This window comes from Hyla sarda, chromosome 3 (assembly GCF_029499605.1).
Source record: "Hyla sarda isolate aHylSar1 chromosome 3, aHylSar1.hap1, whole genome shotgun sequence".
Classification (NCBI taxonomy): domain Eukaryota; kingdom Metazoa; phylum Chordata; class Amphibia; order Anura; family Hylidae; genus Hyla; species Hyla sarda.
In genome coordinates, this window is record NC_079191.1 from 55,395,566 (window position 1) to 55,419,463 (window position 23,898).

Genomic DNA, 23,898 nt, shown 5'->3' on the forward strand with positions numbered 1-23,898 from the left:
TTTTGCAAGGGTTAATAGCAGAAAATACCCCCCAAAATTTGTAACCCCATCTCTTCTGAGTATGAAGGTACCCCATAAGTTGACCTGAAGTGCATTACGGGCGAACTACAATGCTCAGAAGAGAAGGAGTCATATTTGGCTTTTTGAGAGCAAATTTTGCTCGGGGGGCATATCGCATTTAGGAAGCCCCTATGGTGCCAGAACAGCAAAAAAAAACGACATGGCATACCATTTTGGAAACTAGACTCCTTGAGGAACGTAACAAGGGATAAAGTGAACCTTAATACCCCACAGGTGTTTCACGACTTTTGCATATGTAAAAAAAAAGATTTTTTTTTTACCAAAAATGCTTGGTTTAGCAAAAATTTTACATTTTTAAAAAAGGTAATAGCAGAAAATACCCCCCAACATTTGAAGCCCAATTTCTCCCGATTCAGAAGACACCCAATATGGGGATGAAAAGTGCTCTGCTGGCGCACTACAGGTCTCAGAAGAGAAGGAGTCACATTTGGCTTTTTGGAAGCAAATTTTGCTCTGGGGGCATGCCGCATTTAGGAAGCACCTATGGTGCCAGGACAGAAAAAAAAAACACATGGCATACCATTTTGGAAACTAGACCCCTCGGGGAACGTAACAAGGGGTAAAGTGAACCTTAATACCCCACAGGTGTTTCACGACTTTTGCATATGTAAAAAAAAAAATTTTTTTTACACTAAAATGCTTGTTTTCCCCCAAATTTTACATTTTTACAAGGGATAATAGCAGAAAATACCCCCCAAAATTTGTAACCCCATCTCTTCTGAGTATGGAAATACCCAATAAGTGGACGTGAAGTGCACTGGGGGCGAACTACAATGCTCAGAAGAGAAGGAGCATCATTGAGCTTTTGGAGAGAGAATTTGGCCATGTGCATTTCCAAAGCCCCCCGTGGTGCCAGAACAGTGGACCCCCCACATGTGACCCCATTTTTAAAACTACACCCCTCACGGAAGGTAATAAGGGGTGCAGGGAGAATTTACACCCCACTGGCATTTGACGGATCTTTGGAACAGTGGGCTGTGCAAATGAAAAATTTTATTTTTCATTTTCACAGACCCCTGTTTCAAAGATCTGTCAGACACCTGTGGGGCGTAAATGCTCACTGTACCCCTTGTTACATTCGGTGAGGGGTGTAGTTTCCAAAATGGGGTCACATGTGGGTATTTATTGTTTGTCAGAACTGCTGTAACAATCAGCCACCCCTGTGCAAATCACCAATTTAGACCTCAAATTTACATGGTGCACTCTCCCTTCTGGGCCTTGTTGTGCGCCCCCAGAACACTTTGCGCCCACATATGGGGTATCTCCGTCCTCAGGAGAAATTGCGTTACAAATTTTGGAGGCTTTTTTTCTTTTACCGCTTGTGAAATTTTAAAGTATGGGGCAACACCAGTATGTTAGTGTACAAAAATGTTTTTTTTTTTACACTAACATGCTGGTGTAGACCCCAACTTTACCTTTTCATAAGGGGTAAAAGGAGAAAAAGCCCCCCAAAATTTGTTAGACAATTTCTCCCGAGTACGGAGATACCCCATATGTGGCCCTAAACTGTTGCCTTGAAATACGACAGGGCTCCAAAGTGAGAGCGCCATGCGCATTTGAGGCCTAAATTAGGGATTTGCATAGGGGTGGACATAGGGGTATTCTACACCAGTGATTCTCAAACAGGGTGCCTCCAGCTGTTGCTAAACTCCCAGCATGCTTGAACAGTCAATGGCTGTCCGTAAAAGCTGGGAGTTTTTGTTTTGCAACAGCTGGAGGCTCTGTTTTGGAAACATTGCTGTAGGATACGTTTTTCATTTTTATTGGGGGGGAAGGGGGGGTGGGGGGGGCAGTGTACGTGTGTATATGTAGTGTTTTACTCTTTATTTTATGTTAGTGTAATGTAGTGTTTTTAGGTTACATTCACACTGACGGCGGATTACACTGAGTCTCCCGCTAGGAGTTTGAGCTGCGGCTGCTGCAGCTCAAACCTGAAGCAGGGAATTCACTGTAATCCGCCGCCAGTGTGAATGTAACCTGTACATTCACATGGGAGGGGGGGGGGGGGGAGGGGGGCAAAACTACAACTCCCAGCATGCACTGACAGAACGTGCATGCTGGGAGTTGTAGTTTTGCAACAGCTGGAGGCACACTGGTTGGAAAATACTGAGTTAGGTAATAGAACCTATTACCTAACTCGGTATTTCCCAACCAGTGTGCCTCCAGCTGTTACAGAACTACAACTCTCAGCATGTACTGATTGCCAAAGGGAATGCTGGGAGATGTAGTTATGCAACAGCTGGAGGCACGCAAGTACAACTCCCAGCATGCCGAGACAGCCATTTGCTGTTCCTGAATGCTGGGAGTTGTAGTTTTGCAAGATTTAGAGGGGTTCAGGCTGGAGATCACTGACAGTGGTCTCTAAACTGTAGCCCTCCAGATGTTGCAAAACTACAAATCTCAGCATGCTAAGACAGCAAACTGCTGTCTGAGCATGCTGGGAGTTGTAGTTTTGTAATATCTGGAGGGCTACAGTTTAGAGACCACTGTCAGTGATCTCTAGCCTGAACCCCTCTAAATCTTGCAAAACTACAACTCCCAGCATGCCAACACAGCAAAGGCATGCTGGGAGTTGTAGTTTTGCAACATCTGGAGGGCGACAGTTTAGAGACCACTCTCTAAACTGTCGCCCTGCAGATGTTGCTAGGCAACAGACTCCTGGACACGCGGCGTCATACTTACCTCCACCGCCGAGATGATCAAAGCCGCCGCCGTCATCTGGAGCTCCGCCGCCGGGTAAGTGACCGCCGCTGCCGCTACTACACGGTTCCCCCCGCTGTGCCCGGACACCGATGGGCGGGCATAGCGCGGGAACCGAACTTTAACCCCCCCGCCCCCAGTCTGCTATTGGTCGGCCGCTCCGCCGATCAATAGCAGGGATAGGAGGGGTGGCAACCCTGCCACCTCACTCCTATCTCTTCAAGGGGGGTCGAGGGTGTCTTGGACACCCCCGATCCCCCTTATTTTATCGCGGAGCCGCCGTTGATGGGCAGGGGGAGAGCGCTCCCCCTGCAAACACCATAGATGCCGTGATCAGACTGATCACGGCATCTATGGGGTTAATGCTGCCGGGACCGGCGCGATCGCGGCCCCGGCAGCTGCGGTGGGACTCCGGCTGTGATTGACAGCTGAGTCCCACCCGCGATCTCCTGCGCTGCCCGCGGCAGAGCAGGAGATCGCTTGGACGTATGCATACGTCCATTTGCGCGAACGTGTAATTCGCCTGGACGTATGCATACGTCCAATAGCGGGAAGGGGTTAAAGCTGTTCTAGTGATACCACATAGGTGTTGCCCCAGCCCCACTGGGAGAGATGAGAAAACCACCTTCACACTAATGCTGAACACAGTCAGATATCTAGACTGACCTACATAGTGTACACACATAAGTTCAGTACACATAAGCCTAAATAAAAAAGTCATGTACATCAGTCACAAACTTCAGTCAAATGTACGTTAGGGACTGTAGCATTCTTATATCAGTCCATACCACTGTTAGTCATGTGACCCAAAAAGACTTTCCTCAGGGGCTAAAATAAAATAATTTATAGATAGGGGGGGGGGGGGGGGTTAATTTTTCACTAAAAAAGCAACTAAAACAACAACCTACAGGTGTGGAAGATCACACAACTAAATTGTGAATATACCCCAATTAGAAGTAACTTGTGACAAGTGTAATCATATATAAAAGTAATTTTATTGGAATATATAGTTTAAAAAACTACATATATATATATATATAATATATATAAAAAAACACAGAATCAATTCATAAAGGGTAGTATAAGGATAAAAATACATATATATAAAATAATAAAATATAGGGTGGATACTGGGGTGAGAAGACCTGTATGCCAATAGAATGGGTGGAGAGATGAAAAGTTGCTTGGGAAGTCACAGTGCTGATAGTGAGCTGCAATTCATACATATAAATAAATTAATATATACGGGGGTTGCATAAACAAGGCAAGGGAAGAGGGGGAGGGGCGTCGTGCAGGATATACGCAAGCAAAATGTGCAATGCGTGTGGGGATTAAATACCACACAGTGGCAAGTGAAAATATGTGATAAAATAATAAGAATTATTAGTTAATAACCAAAGCAAAAAACAAATAAGGCACAGCACTCAAGTGAGTTTAAAAAGGTGCAAAAAATATGCAAAAAATACAGTGCAAGTGAAATAGGCAAGGACATGAACATGCAACCCAAAAGGGGGAAAAAAAGGTCACCCAATATGGTGCTAACAATCAGCAATAACAAACAGCAGGCAGATAGCAGCAATGATATGAATAGCAGCAAATAGATAGCAGCAAAATTGAGTAGTGACTAGAAGCAGAAAATGATATACAAAGGAAGAATGTTTGGTATAGGCTGGCACAGGACTCACCACAGTCCACCTCCACAACTCCGACGCGTTTCGCCAGAAGCGGCTTTGTCGACAAAACCGCTTCTGGCGAAACGCCAGAATTGATTCTGTGGTTTCATATATATATATATATATATATATATATATATATATATATATGTATTTTTTTAACTATATATTCCAATAAAATTACTTTTATATATGATTACACTTGTCACAAGTTACTTCTAATTGGCGTATATTCACAATTTTGTCGTGTGGTTTTCCACACCTGTAGGTAGTTGTTACCACTGTTAGTCACTAAATGTCATATAACTAATGACATTTCTTCTTGTCTTTGCGTGCTCATGGTACTTTACTGGCCAGAAAGTATTCCTGTAGCTAACCAAATGCATGTAAAAAAGTAAGGTAACAGAAAGTCAAATGTTATCTAGAGTAAAGTGTTCTAGGGGTAAGTGTGTAATGCCGATAGACCCTAGTAGGCAAGGTATTGGGCAGGAAGCCTCCGGCAATCCAATCCACAACCAGTGTCTAACAGCCAAAAATAAACAGTGGTATATTGTCAAAGTGTATGTATAAGCATTGCCATCACCATGCATACCAAGTCTAATAGTCAGTCAAATGTTAGTCATAGTCAGATATATCATAGTACTAATCAAATGTCTCAGTACTCATAAAGTGTGATATCATAGTCATAATAGAATGTCAGATATAGTCCAGTTTCATAAAATGTCCTAGTCAGTCAGAAATATATAGTCAATTATGTCTGTTATATGCATAGTCACTAATTGTGCATAGTCCATAGTTATACCTACTAAAAAAAAAAGGTTATGTCATAAGTATAAGTCATGTTGTTATAGTCATAGGTATATTCGTAAGATAATGAATCCTTATATCAAGCAAGTTATTATGTTCATCAGATTTGCAGAGCATGTATGGACATTATTTACAGAGACTCTTATCACCAGTTCATCAGTTTTCATATTCGTTTCATCAGCCTGGAATTGTACGTTATATGTAATGCTTCAGGACTACATACGGCTCTGTGGCCATTTTGCTCCTCTCCCTAAGGGAACAGACGTCAAGGGCAACTTATATTAAGTAAGGGGCTTTGTCGTGTCCCGGTACAGAACATGGTTCTGTACAGTTCCTAAAGTTCCCTCAGGTAGAGTCCCTCAAGTCCACAGGGCTCTCCTGCAGGATCCCTTTAGGTCATTATTATGGTTTCTATTGTACATTCATTATGTATGTTTATTTTAGGTATTGTACAGTGAATATAAGCTATGTGCAAAGGTTATTAGGATGTTTAAACTGTAAAGCACCTTCCTAAGGTCATGTGATATGTGATCACTTTATACCCAGAGTTCCAGGGGCACACGTAACCACAGGCAACCATCTACCAATGGGCTTTAGTCCAGCCCCTGATATATAAAGGGCTGTAGTCTCTTGCTTCTTTTGGTTCCTGCTCTTAGTTCTTGGACAGTAAAGCAAGCACAAGTCCTGTACAAGTTCAATCCCATCTATGTCTCATCTATGTCTACAAGTTAAGTCTCTAATGCCCCTACTGTGGTGTCCCAGTACAGGACATGGTTCTGTACCATCTCTAGGTCACCTCCGGAAGAGTGCCTGCCCTCCGGAAGAGTGTCTGCAGTCCATAGGGCTCTCCTGCAGGGCTCACCCCTTGCTCACCTTCCGTTAATGCATTGTAAATGTGTTGTGTACATATTGTTCATTATAAATAAAGTTTTACAAATGTATAGAGGTTAGTCATGTGAACCACTGTCATGTGACACTACCCAGAGTGCCATGGGCACAGGAACCACAGGCTTAGCAACCAATGGGCTTTAGTCCAGCCCACCTAGTATACAAGGGGCTGTAGTCTCTAAACTCTCTCTCTTGATTCCTGGATTCAAAAGAAAGCACAATACCTGTACTATCTAAAGTCATCTCCGCTAAGCCAAAGCCTAAAGAACCTGCAGCCACTTCAAAACGTGAGTTATCAAGCTCTATCTACAATTCTAGTGACTACTACTCAACGTAAGAATGATATTAGTAGCATTAATCATCTCAATACTACAAGTCCCAGCAAGCCTGTGAGGTATCCTGCCTCTAGAGAAACTGCATAACTGTAAAGACTGTGTATTTAGAATTCCAAGTAAAAGTTCCAGTTATTTTCACAATTCCTGCTGTGGACATTCCTTTATTGCCTGCCGTTTCTGGGTTGGTTGTCGGCAGGATAATAATACTACTAAAATCTACCAATGAGGCCACAAAGAACGCATTAAGCTAAAAATATATAATTTTATTAACAAAGATAATAAGAAAAACAATGCCTCACGATACAGTGCTCAAAAAGGTATCAGGTATAGCACTGAATAATGAACAACAAACCAAGGGAGGGGGTATAGGGTACAGGTGAAGAACCTGACCTGACCAACCCTACCTAGTCTAACCCCTTGCCCTCACTACAATAAGTGTGGACAGGGAGTGGGGATAATATAAGTCACATAAACATAAAGAATGAACAATGCAATGACTTAATATGTGTATATTCTTACTCCTAATGACCTACGCGTTTCACCCTTACTTATAGTTAGGGGTTCATCAGGGCTCAGGGGAGCATTCAACATATCACAAATAATAATCAAAAAAACTCTATAAAAGAGTGATAAATAAACAAGTGAAGCACACGTGATACAAAGGTATAATAACCGCACATTGATACTGAGTAATGATAAATAGATATATGAGAAGTAGATAATTCATCCCACATTGGCCACAATGGAAGAGATGTAGATCCTTAATTGTACTATGAGTAGATGAAGAATACGTCCCTTGTCCAAAGAAAGTACTCCAAGAGTAATTAGGTAAGTATGAAATAGCCCAACGTCGTATTATAGATATAGTACCACAGGAATCACTGTTTGCCACACCCTATGTTAATGAATGTGCTAGAACCCATATATGATGGTAATAGGCTAAAAACTGATGACCGGTGTGACACACCAAATATAATGGTACAAGATGTTGGGCCAAAGATACCCCTGACCAGATAATGTACAGCGTCAGGACGGATAAAGGTGGATTATAGATAGATTAGAGACACTTCCAGCAGAGTACCCAATGTAGGATGTTTAGAGCATCAGGCAGTCCAAGATGCAAGATGAATAAGGTAATAAGAGAACCTGGTATCACCTCCCTAATGTGGAGGCTCCAGAGGAGACGATGACTCCCAATCCCCGATGTCCCATGTGTGGACTCAGTGCGCGGCGTCGACGCCGCGCACTGAGTCCACACATGGGACACCGGGGATTGGGAGTCATCGTCTCCTCTGGAGCCTCCACATTAGGGAGGTGATACCAGGTTCTCTTATTACCTTATTCATCTTGCATCTTGGACTGCCTGATGCTCTAAACATCCTACATTGGGTACTCTGCTGGAAGTGTCTCTAATCTATCTATAATCCACCTTTATCCGTCCTGACGCTGTACATTATCTGGTCAGGGGTATCTTTGGCCCAACATCTTGTACCATTATATTTGGTGTGTCACACCGGTCATCAGTTTTTAGCCTATTACCATCATATATGGGTTCTAGCACATTCATTAACATAGGGTGTGGCAAACAGTGATTCCTGTGGTACTATATCTATAATACGACGTTGGGCTATTTCATACTTACCTAATTACTCTTGGAGTACTTTCTTTGGACAAGGGACGTATTCTTCATCTACTCATAGTACAATTAAGGATCTACATCTCTTCCATTGTGGCCAATGTGGGATGAATTATCTACTTCTCATATATCTATTTATCATTACTCAGTATCAATGTGCGGTTATTATACCTTTGTATCACGTGTGCTTCACTTGTTTATTTATCACTCTTTTATAGAGTTTTTTTGATTATTATTTGTGATATGTTGAATGCTCCCCTGAGCCCTGATGAACCCCTAACTATAAGTAAGGGTGAAACGCGTAGGTCATTAGGAGTAAGAATATACACATATTAAGTCATTGCATTGTTCATTCTTTATGTTTATGTGACTTATATTATCCCCACTCCCTGTCCACACTTATTGTAGTGAGGGCAAGGGGTTAGACTAGGTAGGGTTGGTCAGGTCAGGTTCTTCACCTGTACCCTATACCCCCTCCCTTGGTTTGTTGTTCATTATTCAGTGCTATACCTGATACCTTTTTGAGCACTGTATCGTGAGGCATTGTTTTTCTTATTATCTTTGTTAATAAAATTATATATTTTTAGCTTAATGCGTTCTTTGTGGCCTCATTGGTAGATTTTAGTAGTATTATTATTTTGGCAAATTGTCTCCAAGGGCATATATATTACTGGCTGAAGGACCATAGATCTCCTTTTCTTTCTGGTTTTTGGTTGTCGGCAGGGCCTTATACCGAAACAACCACATCTTGGGGTCATGACTAATCAGGGGTTAATAACACCTTACCCCACAGGGCAAATACCACCAGACCCTGCTACACCATTGGATACCATAGATACACCATAGATTTGGTGTCCTACGAACAGCATACGGGTGTGTGCCTTTAATATCTCAGCTACCTTGATCACCCGCAACAATAAGAACTGGTGATAAGAAATGTGTAAAATCGGGAATGAAGCCATGCTACGTGCTTCGCTGCAGAAGGTACTTGAAAGGGTTAAGGAAGAGCCCAAGAAGCATGCCAAAATATCCTGTGCTGGTCTGCGGCCCGCCCCTGGGCGTGGCCTTCATGTAGCAGTTCCTATGCCGAAGTGGAACTGTTATCTTATGCTTGTGTTTGCCGGGGGACAGGAAGTCAGAGCTGCGGCCATTTTGTTGAAGCCTCTTATAAAAGCAGCCATGCAGCCAGACCTCTACAGTCCGAAGATGGCAGCTAGGTGTACGGACATGGCGGAGCCCACCAGAACATGTGAGAAGAGCAGCAAGATGGCGCCGGAGCAGCAGAAAGTTGCAAAGGCCGCAGCGCGACTTTTCCAAAATCTAGCTGATCACATGCAGCAGTTGTCCCTTGCAACCTGCCCCCGCTTCCAGAGGACAATGAGTGTCCAGCCACCCCGAGAGGGGAATCACTGCAGACTTCAGGACCTGCATCGCTGGTGAGATTGTCCCCTCACCACAGATCCTGGGGATCCTGGGCGGAGATTGCAACTAAGGAGTCGGATGTAAGTACGCTGGCTGGAGCTGCTTTTTCTACTCCTTCATCCTCCTCCAGCCCCGACAGGGAACCCATAGTACAGAAGTCTGCACCCATTAGCGCATGCCCGTGGTCACCCCCTCTTCCACAGTGGGTGTTCGGTGACGAACCTGCGCTCATACAGTACATGTGGAATCCTGTCTGTCTCCTGCCAGGGAAGTTCCATCCACCGGTCCCCACAGCTGAGGCAGAAAGGGCCCACAGGGAGGCCAAAATTACTGCCATCATTGAAAAGCTAAGGGCCCAGCATAGAGAGAGATATATGACAAAACGCCTCCCTTATGAAGTCCAAGTAGAGCAACAGAGGGACCCTAAAAAGCTGGAAGCTCTATATATACGCATGCTGGACTATCCTCGAGAGGGTGAGCCACCCTTAGAGCGCCGACGCGCCACAGTTGTTAAATTTGTTAAAGCACGAGGCTGTGTTACCCTCCAGGACTGCCGGCTTGGAGGGACCCTATTAGTCAACAGAAGGGCCGTTCAGCGGGACTACCTTCCTACAAGATATCACTCCCTAGAGCGAGGGGAGATAGTAGAGTAATCTCCAGTCAAGAGTCTGCGGGGTGAATGGGCTGCAGCCATAACTAGGCTCAAAAATCCAACTCAGATACCCTTCACATACTTCCCATCGGACGACTGGGACGCAGATCCCCATGGAATCTGGCCAATGAGGTTGCCTGACACAGCCTGTGAAGAAGAAATGTTCATGTATGAAGCACCCATCATGGCGCCTGAGTTCATGAAGAGATCCACGTCAGCATTATCTTTAACAGAGAATATGCCGAGGTCTACTCCCTCTGACACGGTCCCGGCTCTCCAATGTAGCCTGGGACACTACTGTTAACTCCATGCTCCTTGATATATGTCGCAAAGTAGGAAACACGCTGATAGGCGAGGTTGGGAGGCAAGAAAATCCTATTTCTAAAGTGTCATGCTCATCACTAACTGTGTGATACACGAGTACTCTTGTTGTTACAGATTTTCTTCAGTACTGCAAAACGTTCAAGATAAAGTGCCTGGCAGGACTATGCCAAGAAGATCTCCTGTTTGCATCGTAACCACCTGCATAAGTTTGTCCCTGGCCCCTGGCCGAGACACTCCTTGCCTGAGGAGATTGTAGTAAGTTGTGCGCGGCATAGCCCTGTTTTCATCCAGGACTCCATAATGTAGGTGGACTCTCAAGCCTTACATGTCGAGCATTACCGTTAATGTAAATGTTATAATAGTAATATATTTTTGTGCACAAAATTTTTCACTTCAACAGCAGGTAAATGTAACCTTGATATCTCAAGTGTTGTGCTGCTAGCATGAAACCGTTGTATTTCAAGCAAATAAAAAAATTTATGGTTACATAAAATGTCAAAAATGTAAATGGTTTTACTGTACAGAAGTACATTCCTGTACAGAACAGAAAAAAAATAGAAATAATAATTTTCCTTATAGGTGTTATAGTGTTTTCCTAAAGGTGCTCTCCCAGCTCCTCTGGGAGTAACAAGAAATGCCACCCTTCACTAGAGCCTAGTTAATTAGATATCAAGACTGACTTCCCATATTTTCATAAAATTCAGTGTACTCATGATTCAGTACATACCAATCCATTTAGTGTAGATCCATAAAGTATAGTACATATACTGTAACTCACTAAAATGTCATATACCTACCTCACAAGCACAAAAAAAGGGAAATGAGTCTTTGGGACTGTAACCTGTTTATTACCAGTCCATACCACTGTTATGCACAATTGTCATGTACTAATATGTTCTTTCTTATCTCAACGTGTTCAGGATGCTTTTGTGGCCAGAAGGTATTCCTGTAGCGGACTAAAAAATACATGTATTCAAAAAGGTAACAGTAAGTGAAATTTTTATCTAGATCCGGAGTTCTAGGGGTAAGTGTGTAGTACCGATAGACCCTAGTAGCTAAGGCATTGGGCAGAAAGACTCAGGCAACCCAATCCGCAGCCAGTGTATAACAAGGGAAATAATTTGTGGTATTATATCAAATATATGTCAATAAAAGGTAACAGTGAGATTCATTTCAGTATGTAGAAGCATTACAGTCATTATACATACTTCAGGCCAAGTAAAAAAAAAAAAAAGTAAAAATATGTCCTAGTCATAGTCAAATATCTACATGTCAGTCAAATGTCATATGTCAATAAAGTTTCAGCTATAGACGGATGTTATAGCTCGGATCAAGCTAGTCATATTGTGTGCCTAGTTGTTAGAGATGCATCATAGTAAAAGAAAACAAGTATTGAAACGTAATATAGTATCATTGTTATACTGACTAATAACATCATCAGTAACTTACCAAAAGGAAAAGAAAACATTTTTTTATTCCATCCTGTTCGTAAATAAGTTCCAGAGCATGTATGGACATTATTTAAATGCACAGAGACTATATATATTTTTTTCATCATTTTTGTTATCTCCAGCCTGAACTTGAACATTTGGATTAATGCTTCAGGACTGCATCCAGACCCATGGCCATTCTGTTCCTCTCCCTAAGGGGAAGTACGTCGGGGACGACTTTTGTTAAGTAAGTTTGTGGTGTCCCGGTACAGGACATGGTCCTGTACCATATCTAGGTCCCCTCCGGAAGAGTCCCTGTAGTCCATAGGGCTCTCCTGCAGGGCTCACCCCTTGCTCACCTTCTGTTAATGCATTGTAAATGTGTTGTGTACATATTGTTCATTATACATAAAGTTGTAAAGAGTTATAAAGAGTGCCATGGGCACAGGAACCACAGGCTTAGCAACCAATGGGCTTTAGTCCAGCCCCCCTAGTATATAAGGGGCTGTAGTCTCTAAACTCTCTCTCTCTTGATTCCTGGATTCATAAGAAAGCACAATACCTGTACTATCTAAATTCATCTCATCTAGGCCAATGCCTAAAGAACCTGCAGCCACTTCAAAACGTGAGTTATCAAGATCTATCTACAATTCTAGTGACTACTACTCAACGCAAGAATAATATTAGTAGCACAGTGGCCTGCATAAATCATCTCAATACTACAAGTCCCAGCAAGCCTGTGAGGTATCCTGCATCCCGGTTGCCTCTAGAGAAACTGCATATTTGTAAAGACTGTTTAATAAGAATTCCAAGTAAAAGTTGCAGTTATTTTCACAATTCCTGCTGTGGACATTCCTTTATTGCCTGCCATTTCTGGGTTGGTTGTCGTCAGGGCCTTATACCAAAACAACCACATCCTGGCGTCACGACTAATCAGAGGTTAATAACACCATACCCCACAGGTTGAATACCACCAGACCCTGCTACACCATTGCAATACCCCAGCACCACACTACCAAAGTCATAACAGTAGCACAGTGGCCTGCATTATCATTATTATCATTATTAGTCCAAGCAAGCCTGAGAGGTTCCCTGTGTCCTGGTCACCTCTGTGGAAGTTGGCTGTAAGGACTGTGATACTGCTTTCTTCAGTTAAGTTCCAGTTGCATCAAAACCTGCTTTGGACTCTCATTTAATATATGCCATTTCTTGGTTGGTTGCCGGTGGTGCCCTACACCAAACAACCACATCCTGGCGTCACGAACACTACAAGGGATTTTATTACCATCTGTCCTTGGGCTATTACCACCTGCCCTACTACTACTTGCACTACACCACCCGGGTACCACAAATGTTACTAATGTGACACCATTGCACAGGTCACCACTTCCTATAAGATCATTATACTCATTTCCACTGTTGAGGCTTAAGGGGACCTGTGTTCAATGTAAAAAATTCAGTTTTTATAAAATTTTTACGTCTTGGTGCCAGATTCCAACACTGTTTTTCATCTGCTGCTATGCCATCCTGTTACTAAGATATAGGTATATAGATATTTGCCAGGGCTGTAGCTCCCGAAAGGCAATTGGGGAAATCGTCTCAGGTGTGCTGCTGCAAGGGGGCACATTGGCCTGAGATGTCCGGCACACATTACACTGGGCAGGGATTCTCAACTTGGGTGCCCCGGCAGGGGTGCCGGGACACTCTGGTGGTTAAAGATGACACAGAAATTTTGTTGAATTTTCCACTCAGGCCTGTGCACCTGTGACCCATTCACAGTGCGGCAGGGTTTGTGGTGTTGTAAGTGAGTCACAGGTGCACTGGCCAGGTGGCAGTCTGTGCTCACTGCCGGGACGGGATGCTGCAGCTCTGGAAGGTATCCTTCTGGAGTATCCTCCTCCTCCTGTGGAGCATCTGTGGACTCCACATTTTCACTGGTCCCTCAGCAGAATGATGGGAATAGAGGGAAGGAGCAGGGGCGGCACTGACAGAGGCCTACTAAGCTTCAGGCATTGGCGGATTCAGGAGGGGTAACGGGGCAATTTCAACCCCCCCTCCCAAGATTGAGCTTCTACCCCATCCAGTAGACAAGAATGGTGGAGCAGGAGCAGGGGGCATTTTATGTGAAGGGCACAGCACAGGGGGCTTATATGTGAGGGGCACAGGACAGGGGGCATTATATGTCAGGGGGAGAGAACAGGGGGCATTATATGTGAGAAGCACTGGACAGGGTATTATATGCAAGGGGCACAGGGTTATGTTGGGGGGCACAGGATGGCAGGATTGAGCATAACTATATGAATGGGGCACCGAGTGTTTTTCATTTCAGAGGTATAGTGTATATTATAAGGAATTTCTGGGGTGGTATGGTCTCTATGGGCCACAATATGTTACAGTATTGTATTTAGAGGGTGCACTGCACGGGAAGGTTATATTCAAAGGTGTGTGGTAGTATTGTATTCAGAAGGACTTTGCATGACAGGTTTATATTCATAGAGTCAAAAACAATCAGTAGATTTGGTTTCCAGTACCACCTCTACGCTGATGACACGCAACTCTATACCTCCTCCGCCAACATCACCCCTGCACTCCTACAGAATACCAGTGACTGTCTCTCTGCCGTCTCAGACATCATGTCCTCTTTATATCTGAAACTAAATCTTTCTAAAACAGAACTTCTTCTCTTTTCTCCATCAACTGATACTGTACCTAACCCTGACATTTCCATCTCGGTATGTGGTACTACCATAACTCCCGGGCAGCAGGCTCGCTGTCTTGGAGTTATACTTGACTCTGATCTGTCTTTCACTCCCCATATTCAGTCCCTTTCACGTTCTTGTCACCTGCATCTCAAAAACATTTCAAGAATCTGCCCGTTTCTCACTATTGAAACTGCTAAAACTCTCATTATTGCTTTGATTCACTCCCGCCTCAACTACTGTAACTCTTTACTAATAGGCCTTCCTTTCTCCAAACTCTCTCCTCTCCAGTCCATCCTTAATGCCGCAGCCAGACTCATCTTCCTCTCCAGCCGCTACACCGACGCCTCTTCCCTGTGCCAGTCACTACACTGGTTACCAATTCAGTCCAGAATACAGTACAAAATCCTCAGTCTCACACACAAAGCTCTCCACAATGCTGCACCTCCCTACATCTCCTCTCTCATCTCTTTCTACCATCCTACACGTTCTCTCCGATCTGCTAATGATCTCAAACTAACATCTTCTATAATCCGAACTTCTCACTCCCGTCTCCAAGACTTCACTCGTGCTGCACCGGGTCTCTGGAATGCTATCCCTCAATCCCTCAGACTCAACAACAACATCCATAGTTTCAAACATGGCCTAAAAACACATCTCTTCAGACAGGCCTATAACATTCTCTAATTGGCCTCAACATATCCCCACACCTCATGTTTGAATAGTTATTGTGTAATTTTATGTCTGATACTTGTCTTTGTTTGCATCCCATAATTGTAAGTGCTGCGGAATCTGTAGGCGCTATATAAATAAATAAAATAAATAGAGTGCAATGTGTGATAGTATTATATTCAGAGAACGCAGTGTGTGGTAGTATTGTAGTATTATATTCAGAGGGTACGGTGTGTGGTAGTATTATATTCTGAGAGCGCAGTTTGTGGTAGTATTATATTCAGAGGGTACAGTGTGTGGCAGTACTATATTTAGAGAGAACACTGTATAGTAGTATTATTTTCAGAGGGTACGGTGTCTGGCACGGTTATAATAATTATTGTTTTCATATAGAAGATCAGAAATGACATAGTGAGGAGCCAATGTCATCTGGGCGTTACTTTGCTGAGAGAAGATCTGGAGCAAGTGGAACAAGTCACGGCGGTATGTACCATCTGAATTAGATAAGGGAAGACTATAGGGAAGACGTCACCTGTAATCACTGATATTGTGTATTCTGCCTCACTATGTCCCATCAGAGCTGCAGTCACTTGTATATTCTACAATTATGATGGGTGAAACTGCAACTTAAAACAAAACACCACTTCTTAGGTCATACTGGGAGCTGTAGTTTTACATCTTTCTTAGCTATTTCCTATTCTGTGGCAATTGGTATATTTAATTATTTTACTGTAAATCATTTTCCACAATGCGCTAGACCACTGGCACCTGTCACAGAAGGCTAAAAAATTACTTTGGGGGGTATGAGGTGACACCATTTTCTACCGCACCAGATGACACCAACCCCAGCATCGCCACTGCTCATACTCAGTATCCTCTGGGTTCTGTAAGCAACGCCGTATTTTCTGCAAAATACTCTGATAGTGTCCCTCCCAAGACTAGACTCTGGATCCACAACTGGCTTCAGGTACTGCACCTCCATCCTTCTGTCACCCCTCTACATCCCTTGTTACCTCTCTGTCACACCTCTGCACCCTTCTGTCACCTCTGTACACCCCTTTGTCACCCCTTCACACCCCTCATTCCTCCTCTGTCACCCCTGTACACCCCTCTATCACCCCTCATTACCCCTATGTCACCCCTGTAGACCTCTGTGTCACCCAAGTACACCCCTCTGTCACCCCTATACACCTCTCTACACCCATGTCTCCCATGTACACCCCTCTGTCACCTCGCTACACTCCTGTGTACACCCCTGTACTCCTCTACACCTGTAAAAGAAAGGCTGGAGGCATTGTGTGTGGGTGAGGCTGGAGGCATTGATTGTGTGAGAGGCTGGAGGCATTGTATGTGGGGAAGGATTGAGGCATTTGGGTAAGGCAGGAGGCATTGTGCATTTGTGTGAGGTAGGGCTGGAGGCATTGTGGGAGGGGGGGGGCTGGAGGCACTTGAGTAAGGCTTGAAACATTGTGTGTTGTAGGGAGGCTGCTGGCATTTGTTTGGGAGACACTGGATGCATTTGTGGAGAAAATAGGAGGATAATGCTGGAAAAGTGCAGAGCTTATTGTGTTTGTCTTGCAGGTTCTGTGCTGAAGAGTTTTGGCTGGAAGTGATCATCATGATGTCCTGGGCCAGATGGGGAAGAGAACGACTCCAATCAGAAAACATGTCAATTATGAGTTGCTGTACTGTAATTTACATTGCTAACATATAAAAAAATTATTCAGTAGGGGTACCCCGCAAAAATTTATTTTCCGAGGGGTGCCCTGAGCCGACATGGGGAGAGGGCACAATCTTCTGTTCTCGCCTTGGGCGCAAAAGGAGCTAGCTACAGCTCTGCTATCTGCACTTTTACTTGAATAGTCAGGTGGACTACACAATAGTCAGCTTGACTTATACATCGTTACACCTTCCTGAGCCTGATTTACCACCACTATCCCCTTACTCACATCCCCTGAGTCTGAGCCCCCCCCTCAGACTCATACTCACTACTCCCTAAAAATTATTTATCCTCTCTCATCTTCATACACACATATATATATATATTGGTCTTCATACTTCATAGCCACCGTAATGTTCTTCTTCCATACATTTCAGTGTTATTCCACTAAACATTACAATGAAGCTACAGAATGTGGTGCAACATGCAAGCCTATAGCATAATTTTAGTACTAGCGATCTGTAACGCATTTATTAACACATACAAGGGTGAAAACAGATTGGCGTTATAAAGCTCATGTACGTGTCAGACCCCCGGGAATGCAAAAGCAATTTTAGGTGCTGTTTAGACATTACATTAAAGCTATACCACTTAACTCTAAGTTATTCCTCCTTACAATGTTCAAGTCCTATGCACCCTATCAGTTAATACATTATTTTATTTAACCCCTTAAGGAGGTTTTGCCACCTTTAAGACTTGAGAAGAGTGAACTTTTGAAAAAATCGATTTGGCCAATTCGACAAATTTTCCAGAAATATTTGTTTCAGGTTGAATTTATTCGCAGCAAATCTATATTAAAAACGGCTATTTCTAGCCTACAGAGAGCCTCAATAGGGGTATAGAACACTTAGCTTTGTTCTAACACGCATATGGAGTGTGCTGGTGTAGTGAAATAATACTGTTATTCAGTATGACATGCAGATTACAGACATCGCTATTAGAACTGTGGTGTCCCGGTACCGCATTCTATACGGTACCTATTTATGTATGGGTCCCCATAGCCAGAGTCCCTAGGACGTAGGGATCCCTGTAATGTAGTATACCCCTTGTCGCCTCTATTTCTACTAGTAGACCAGTGGTCTATATAAGGTTAATGTAAATGTAATGATTTATTTGTAAATAAATGGATAATTACTTGTTTCCATAGCGTTGCAGGACCTGTGGGTCATATGACTAGGTGAACTCTATGGTATTAAGCTTAAGGGCCTTTGGAGGCTCTGTGACGTAAGCAATCCCATTACACCATGTAATGGTGAATGGCAGATGTTCGGACCAATCAGATTTGCCCCACCCCCTGCCCATATAAGGGAGCGGTGGCCATCTTCTCGCTCTCTTGTTCCTGGGCAAGCAAGCAAGCAAGACCTGTACAGCAACTGACGCAGTGAGTTAGGCCCGAGCCTTGCGGCGACGGCTGAACAATCTAATTATAGAGTGTATCAATTACCAAATACTCTACAGCATCAATGGACCTAATAACTCCCCTAAATCCGGACAGATCTTCAAATCTCTTCCTAAATTCAGAGACTGTATCACTAACTCAAGGTCCACAACAACTGTCAGTCACTAAGTAACCTAAGGACTGTTTATATGAGACTGTTACTGTTCCGTGGATATTGCCAGTAAAGTTATTCACATTCAAGTTAAATCTCTTTGTGGACCTTCAGTCATTTCATGCACCTATAGTTATTGGGAAGGGTGGCGATAGGCCGGAACATTGATTCAGCATACCAGCCCTCAGCCTGGCGTCACGAATTATAGGGTTAACATTAACCCTTCATTTACCGATACTATACCACCACTACCATACACCCCCCAAGGGCTACCACAGACCCACTGCCACAGAGCGGCACAATGACAGTGCCTGGAGGTGGTATCAGTATGAGGAAACCATATAGTGGCTGAATGACACAGTGTGGAGGTGTTGGCAGCATGAGGAGACCATATAGTGGCTGAAAGTTACAGCATCTAGGTGTTGGCAGCATGAGGAGACCATATAGTGGCTGAATGACACAGCGTGTAGGTGTTGGCAGCATGAGGAGACCATATAGTGGCTTAATGACACAGCGTGGAGGTGTTGGCAGCATGAGGATACCATATAATGGCTGAATGACACAGTCTGGAGGTGGCTGAAGCATGAGGAGACCATATAGTGTCTGAATGGCACAGCCTGGAGGTGGCAGAAGCATGAGGATACCATATAGTGGCTGAATGGCACAGCCTGGAGTTGGCTGAAGCATGAGGATACCATATAGTGGCTTAATGGCACAGCCTGGATTGGGCTGAAGCATGAGGAGACCATATAGTGACTGAATGAGACAGCCTGGAGATGGCATCAGGAGTTCTGAAAGTGACCCTAATGCAAGGAATTTCTGAAACCGGGGACCAGCACCTTAATTTTGTTTTGCAGTATCCATGGCAGCACAATGAGAGAGCCTGTAGGTGGTAACATCTGAATGAGGTGACCATAGAGCAGCACAATTAGAGAGCCTGGAGGTGGGAGCATTAGCATGAGGAGACCATAGAGCAGCAGAATGAGAGAGCCTGGAGGTGGCAGCATCTGCATAAGGAGACCATATGGCGGCACAAAGACAGAGCCTGGAGGTGGTAGCATTAGCATGAGGAGACCATAGACCAGCACAATTACAGAGCCTGGAGGTGGCAGCAGCAGCATGAGGGCCATGCCAACTGAGGGTTGAGTATGAGGAACCCACCGACTGTAGATGGGGGTGTCAGATGTCACTTGGGATAAAGTGGATGACCGAGTGAACCGATCAATCGCGGCTGCTGGGTTTCTGGACGCTACACGACTGCTAGCTGACACCGGGAGCTCAGACCTTTCACTGCAACTCCAGCTGCCACACAACCCTACTCTGTTGCGACCTCTGCCTGTGCCTGATGAATTCAGGCCTCTGCCACTCCTCTGGGCACGTCCTGGCACTACTCTGCCTGATATACTTATTGCGTATTTGAGGGGAGTACAATACGCTTCACTATGCTTAAAACAGTATTTGTCTAGAACAGCAGTAGGTGTGTACTATTGGCTGTTGTTTCATAGTATGTAGGCCCTTGACAGATTAACAGGTACAAAATAGTACACTACTTAGATGTAGGTATGTGGTATGCCCTTATGAGAGCAGAAAAATGCTCTACAGTATGCTTAAAAAAGCACTGGGGTAAAACACCAGCTGTTGATTACTTTTGCCTGGACTTTCATAGTATCTAGACCCTTGACAGATTAGCAGGTATAAAATAGTACAATACTTAGATGTACGTATGTGGTATGCACTTATGATGGCAGAAAAATGTGCTACAGTACACTTGAAAAAGTATCTGAGTAAAAATACCAGCCGGAGAGTACTTTTTTTCCTGGACTTTCACAGTATCTAGGCCTTTGACAGATTAACAGGTACAAAATAGTACACTACTTAGATGTAGGTATGTGGTATGCACTTATGAGGGCAGAAATATGCGCTACAGTATGCTTCAAAAATGTATTGAGTAAAACACCAGCCAGTGATTACTTTTGACTGTCCTTTCACAGTATGTAGGCCCTTGACAGATTAACAGGTACAAAATTGTACACCCCTTAGATGTAGGTATGTGGTATGCACTTATGAGAAAAAATAATAATAATTGCCCACAGCACCTGCAGTACACAACAATGCTGGAGCACACAGTCATTGGGCAATATTTATCAAAGCTGTCTATGTCCTGCATCAATATAGACTAAACTACAGAGGGTTAGGCTGGTCTATTGTGTGCCTAATTTATTAAAAGGCGCACGGCTCTTTATTAACTCTGCGCACAGACTTCAGGATCTATGCTTTAGACTATTTAAACCTGCTCAAACATGGTCTGACATTTCGGCATATTTTCAGCCGATGCGACTTGTCGCTGAAAAGTCGCTATTGATGACTTCAGCACCAATGCATTTTCCAATGCATTTCCGTCTAAAATAGACTTGAATGCAAGGTAGGCCAAGACAGTTAGTTGTGGTAGGGGATTCTATAATCAGGAAGACGGATAGAATAATTTGTCGCCAAGACCACCTCAACCGAATGGTTTGCTGTCTCCCTGGTGCCAGGGTTCGGCATGTGGTGGAAAGGGTGGACAAATTACTAGGGGGGGCTGGGGATGACCCAGCTGTCGTGGTCCATGTGGGAACCAACGACAGAATACATGGTAGGTGGAGGTCCTTGAAGAATAATTACAAGGAACTAGGTGCCAAGCTGAAGGGAAGGACCTCTAAGGTTGTGTTCTCTGGAATACTTCCTGTGCCATGCGCATCGCAGGAAAGACAGCGGGAGCTTAGGGAGTTAAATGCATGGCTTAAGTCGTGGTGTGAGGGGGAAGGGTTTGGGTTTTTAGAGCACTGAGCTGACTTTTCATTGGGGTACAAACTCTATTCTACGGATAATTTGCACCTGAATGGAAGGGGGTCTGCTGTGCTGGGGGAGAGAATCCTGGAAGGGGTGGCTGAGTATTTAAACTAGGTGAGTGGGGGTGTCACGATTCGGCTGGCTGGAGGTGGATCCTCTGTGCCAGAGAGGGATTGGCGTGGACCGTGCTGGTGGACCGGTTCTAAGTTACTACTGGTATTCACCAGAGCCCGCCGCAAAGCGGGATGGTCTTGCAGCGGCGGTAGCAACCAGGTCGTATCCACCAGCAACGGCTCAACCTCTCTGACTGCTGAAGATAGGCGCGGTACAAGGGAGTAGACAAGAGCAAGGTCGGACGTAGCAGAAGATCAGGGCAGGCAGCAAGGATCGTAGTCAGGGGCAACGGCAGGAGGTCTGGAACACAGGCTAGGAACACACAAGGAAACGCTTTCACTGGCACAATGGCAACAAGATCCGGCGAGGGAGTGCAGGGGAAGTGAGGTATAAATAGGGAGTGCACAGGTGAACACACTAATTAAGCCTGCTGCGCCAATCAGTGGCGCAGTGGCCCTTTAAATAGCAGAGACCCGGCGCACGCGCGCCCTAAGGAGCGGGGCCGCGCGCGCCGGGACAAGACTGACGGAGAGCGAGTCAGGTACGGGGGCCGGGATGCGCATCGCGAGCGGGCGCATCCCGCATCGCGAATCGCATCCCGGCTGAGAGAGGTATTGCAGCGCACCCGGTCAGCAGGTCTGACCAGGGCGCTGCAAATGCGAGGATGTTGCGAGCGCTCCGGGGAGGAGCGGGGACCCGGAGCGCTCGGCGTAACAGGGGGAAGGATAATAAAGCAAAGAAAGCAGACAGTGGGATGGATAGGTTAGAGGGGGGTCAGGACATAATGGTGGGTGGAGAGGAGTCCTGTGGGGGGAGGTTAAGAGCAGTGGATAAGGAGATTCATGCGTTACAAACCAGCTGTAAAAATAAATGTAGCCCGAAAAATTGTAATCCCAATAATTCAAAAAATTCCATTAGCCCCAATAACTCAATAACTACAATAAGCCCCATTAACTCAAAAAATACCGTTAGCCCCAATAACTTAAATAACAACGTTTGACGCAATAACGCAAAAAAATCCCATTAGCCCCAATAACTTAAATAATAACGTTAGACCCAATAACTCAAAAAATCCCATTAGCCCCAATAACTTAAATAGTACAATTAGCCCTTATAACTCAAATAATAACATTAACCCCAATAACTCTGAAAATCCCATTAGTGAGACTACATGTGTAAAACTTAATGGAAATGTAAAGTGTATGTTCACAAATGCCAGAAGCCTTGCAAATAAAATGGGGGAGCTTGAGGCCTTGATACTGGAGGAACATATTGATATAGTTGGGGTCACTGAGACATGGCTGGACTCCTAGCATGACTGGGCCGTTAATCTGCAGGGGTTTACATTGTTTCGCAAGGATAGAATGAACAGAAAAGGTGGTGGAGTCTGTCTGTATGTAAGAAGTGGTATGAAAGTCAATGTGAACGATGCCATAGTGTGTGATGATTCTGAGGATGTGGAATCACTGTGGGTAGAATTACAAAAGGAGGGAAATACTGAAAAAATAATATTTGGTGTAATCTACAGACCCCCTAATATCACTGAAGAGATAGAAGGTCGGCTGTATAAACAAATAGAGAGGGCCGCCCGGGCATGTACAGTGGTAATAATGGGAGATTTTAACTATCCAGATATAGATTGGGGCCGGGGGTTGGCTAAAACTACAAAGGGGAGAAAATTCCAAAATTTATTGCAGGATAATTTTATGGGCCAGTTTGTGGAGGACCCAACAAGAAGTGATGCCTTGTTGGATCTGATCATTTCCAACAACGCAGAGCAGATTGGGAATGTAACTGTGCGGGAAAACCTTGGTAATAGCGACCACAATATAGTCACTTTTGACTTAAAATGTAGAAAACAAAGACAGACGGGGAAAGCAAAAACATATAACTTTAAAAAGGCAAATTTCCCTGGGCTGAGAGCTGCACTACAGGACATAGACTGGGGGGAGGTGTTCTCAAATACTGATACAGAAGGTAAATGGGACATCTTTAAATCAACTCTAAATAACTATACAGCTAAATATATACCAAAGGGGAACAAATATAAACGATTAAAACTAAATCCTACATGGCTGACAAATGAGGTTAAAAGAGCAATAAACAACAAAAAAATAGCCTTCAAAAAATACAAATCTGATGGGTCAGCTATAACATTTAAACAGTACAAGGAGCTTAATAAAATCTGTAAAAATGTAATAAAAACAGCAAAAATTCAAAATGAGAGACAGGTGGCCAAAGAAAGCAAAACTAATCCTAAATATTTTTTTAGATATATAAATACAAAAAAAACAAGGACAGAGCATGTAGGACCCCTTAATAATGATAATGGGGAGGTTGTCACGGGCGATCAAGAGAAGGCGGAG